Raw genomic sequence first — 4324 nt, forward strand, 5'->3', positions numbered from 1 at the left:
GTGGTGTGTGTGTTGCTGTGTGTGTGTGTGTGTGTGTGTGTGTAGTGTAGTTGTAGTGTAGTGTAGTGTAGTGTAGTAGTGTGTAGTAGTGTGTGTGTGTGTGTGTGTGTGTGTGTGTGTGTGTGTGTGTGTGACATTGTATCTGTAACTTTCTTCAGAGTCTCTCGGGGAGTTCTGTGATTGCCTATTTGCCGCCCGTCCTCTTATGTTGCCAGCCAAAGAGATGTCTGTTCTTTTTGTTTCTGATACGGTTTGAAGGGAATTTCATCTCGGAACGATCTGATAAACAGCAGTCAAAGTCTTATACTCTTTCTTTTTGGACTGGCTCTCATCTCATTCCCCTTTTTGACTGTTTATTTGATGATGGCCAATCTTTCGTCAAGCTCTTATTTCAATTGCCCAGGAATTGGTTTAAAAAAAAAAAAAAAGGCGAGTCGTTTGAACAGAGGACCAGAGCCAAACCCACACATCAGATGAGATGCCTCCATTCAATAGCAGTGAAGGTCAGGACTTAAGTGAAGTTGCTTTGTTTGTGCAGACACACCATTCTCGATGTGATGGCTTCTATTATTCCAGCGTCTCATTGGATACCATTGAGTTTGTGCGCTGAGATGCTCCTACTATACGCCTCAGCCTTTCTCCTTGGCTGACGCTTTCGGCGGCGCCTTTGTTTTGTCTAGATTCAGTCTTCCGCTTTTAGTTTCGACCGTGGAAATTCTTCTGCTAGACTTGGCTATTTCCCCCCCTCACACATAAACGGATGTAGACAAACAGGCAAACTCACTTCCAGCATCCTCCATTAGCTCGTATGCCTTATTATAAATACATTAGTGCGAATACTCCCAATTCCTGCAGGACTGGACCTAAAATAGACCAAAGGACTTCAGAATATTAAATTGAGGCCCCTAAAAATACCCTCTGTATTGTTTACAAGTCAGTGACCGGTCAAAAACGTCTACTTTCATGCTCTATGCAAAGCCAACTCTTATTTTATATGAGCAGTCTATTTTGTCTGGGGTGGAGGTTGTGTGGGTTTCCCAGTATACTCTGGTCTGCGGTGATGGGAACTTTGTGGTGGTGTGAATATAGTGTGGATAGAGCTTGGGGATTGACCTTTAACCAGAGGGTCGCTCTGCAGAAAACTCGCTGGACTGGAAACCCGCGCAGATGCTTTCAAGAGCTCTAACATTATTTAAGAGAAGAGTTTCAGTCATCCTTGATTTGTTTGAATTCCCTCGAGTCTGACACATACTATATGCATCAATTGGAATGTTTTTTTCTGTCCAAAAGAGATGCCTTTCCCCCCCCCACGAGCAGCGCGTTGAATTCTTTTTTTCCTGGCACAAGTGTTATTCCTTGTGTCTGTCGGAGTGGAATGTGCTTTGGGAAGTTTTCAACACCTCTGAGACCGAGCAGGAAGAAGGAGGCATTCTGACTTCAGCGGCAGAATGCCTCGCTCGCATCCGCTCTGCTAAAGCCTCGCAAACAAAGACCGTTCTGTTGGTGAGGAGGAGTACAAGAATTTTGCAGCGTAACCTCCTGGCTGACTCACATTATATGATCTCGCCGTTTTTAATTAACTCTCCGTTTGTTATCTTTGAAATGGACGTAATGCAGTGTTGAGACTAAAAACGGCGGTTAGTTCGATCTGGAGCTGCTTCTTCACGTTCCAAGTGACAGCAGAAGCAGCTTCTCCTCCACACATCTCCCTCTGTGAGCTGTGCTACTGTAAGGCCATGTTAGAGGTAGCGGAGTGGAAACACTTAGGCAGCGATTTTGGTTGGGAGCCGGGGTAGAATCTGTGCCAATTTTACAAGGCCTCTGGCAGCAGAGAGAGCAAGGGAACGGGGGGGAGAAGGCGGGCTGGAGGTGGGAGATGTGGCGGAGGGGGGCAGGGCGTCTAAATAGAAACAGCCTCTCAGACATGTATCGTTTTCAACAGCTCATACCTTAGCCTCTCATCATCCTCTCACTCATAACGGCGATGATATCTTAAAATGAGACGGATCTTAGCTTGTGCTGACACGTATAACTTCTCAAATTCCAGATATTCAATATATTTTTATTCGCTTTTTGTGGATTCCTTTTGCTTGATTTTTCAAATGTACTTATGGTATAATTAAAATGATTATAGGGTGAATTCAATCCTAATCCCCCCCATAGCGTTTGATTTATCCTAGTGTGTGATCTTTTTATCGAGTGAAGCCATCACTGGACTGTAATGGCTACCATCTGTCCAATATTGTTTATGGTGCATGCTTGTCAAAATCACTGTTAATCTAGTGGATAAGTGTGTGTGGCCTACTGTCCTAGTTGTAGCAGGGAGAACTGCATGGAGAACATGAAAGTGCTGGGAGTTTTAACATATTCATAAATAATAATTTGATAAGACATACATTGACATTGGTTGGTGCACAGATTTGAGCAAGCCAGTAATTATATACTCAACCCCAATTCTGATATGTATATGATTTTAATAATTACTGATTCGTATGAGTATAGTTGCCTATTCTTAACAATTCAAAAAGTACATTTACCATTATATTTAAAGGGGCCTATTATGATCATTTCCACTTTCATATTTGTATTTAATGTTCAAAAAGCTCTTTATTTTTCTCATACTGCCTGTGCTGCAGCACCTCTTTTCACCCTCTGTCTGAAACCAGAGCCCAGTCTTCTCTGTTGTGATTGGTCCACCTTTTAGAGATGTCCCGCCTCTTAGGCTACAAATAAGAAAAATAGGGCCCCTTTAACCTTTATGTTTTAGTCTCAGAAGCAGAAATAAGCAACTTTCCCACATCGTCATCGTGACATCCAGCTAGCAAGTCATCCAAGTTTTAAAATCATCTTTTCAAATCAGGGGGCTTGAATTTCCCTGTGTGAACTAGCTTTTAATAAAAAAGCAGCAACTCAATAATTAATGTATTTATTTAAGAACTTACGACAGTTTCATATTCAAAGAATATTCTAGCAGTAGGCGTCATTCACATTTCTTTCTCTCCTAATTTCCTGTCATCTCTACCAAAGAAACCTGACATGCATTACCCGAAAAGAGGTATTATACCACCTGATGAGAAAAATAAAAGACTTGATATGTTTCTTAAACTATTATCCAATCTGCCAAATCGTAACCCTAGGAGATAAAAAGGGCTTTTTGCAAAATCTGAGTTAATGGGCGTGAGCAGATTATTGCCTCTCAAGTCTCTCTTCCCGTACGGAAGTTTGTCGTGACTAATCCATGAATACAGGAGTAGCTAGATGACAACGATACAGCGCCGTTTAAAGGGAACACAAAACAAAACGCTGTGCAAGCTGTACTTATGATTTTGAGAGAGAAGCCAACATGAGCGAGGGATGAGGAAGTATGGAGCGAAGACATGGATTTGTCGACTGCGGTGCCAGTATTTATAATAATATAGCATCAGATGGAGCCGTGAAAGATAACAGCTCCCCTTAAACGACCACATTCCTGCTCTGCAGAGCTAAGCAACTTCAATTAGATTGATTTCCTCTATCATAAAATACATTATTATTTTCATGCTTTTTCAATTTTTACCGTTAGTTCTCGCTGTCGGTCACATGGGGCACTTGGCAGGCGTTTTGAGGGTGTACCAGCGAGAAACTTGGCCACACACTAAACCATACATAAAAGCCCCTCTTAGTTATGAATCACAGCTGTAATTAAGACGGTTATATTCCTGGCTCAGTCTGAGGAATGTCGGAGTAGCGCGTGGCCCCTTTAAGAAGACTCATCCTGGGAGGCATTTGGATGCGGGGTCTACTCATTTCCTTCCTAAGATGACACATGAGTTTTTTTAACCCAAAAGTAATGAGCAGGGGATCTTTCATATAGTAGGGCTGCTCGATTATGGCAAAAATCATAATCTCGATTATTTGGGTCAATAATTGTAATTGCGATTCTTAAATGCAATTATCCCATTTTTTTTTTTTTTTTTTGGACGAGGCCCCATTTAAAAAAAAAAAAAAAAAAAAATTATTTAAAAAAAATGTTGAACAGTATGTTTTTAACAGATGATTACCCTGAACTTTAAGTATAATTCAACAGAAAAAAAAAAGTAATAATAATAATAAAAAAATAATCGTTTTATTTCGATTACGTTGTTTTCGTAATCATTTCAAGCCATAATCGTAATCGCGATTAAAATACGATTAATTGAGAAGCCCTAATATATAGATATGTCAATATAAATTCCAAAGCTATTGTATTATAAAAGCTTCACTTTCAGGAAACGATGACTCTAGGGTGGGTCTGTGTTTGTGTTTCCTGTATTTGAGAGGAAGGGGCAGCCCACCCGCACACTTG

Source organism: Notothenia coriiceps, unplaced genomic scaffold (genome assembly GCF_000735185.1).
Source record: "Notothenia coriiceps isolate Sejong01 unplaced genomic scaffold, NC01 NC01_scaffold00001553, whole genome shotgun sequence".
Classification (NCBI taxonomy): Eukaryota; Metazoa; Chordata; class Actinopteri; order Perciformes; family Nototheniidae; genus Notothenia; species Notothenia coriiceps.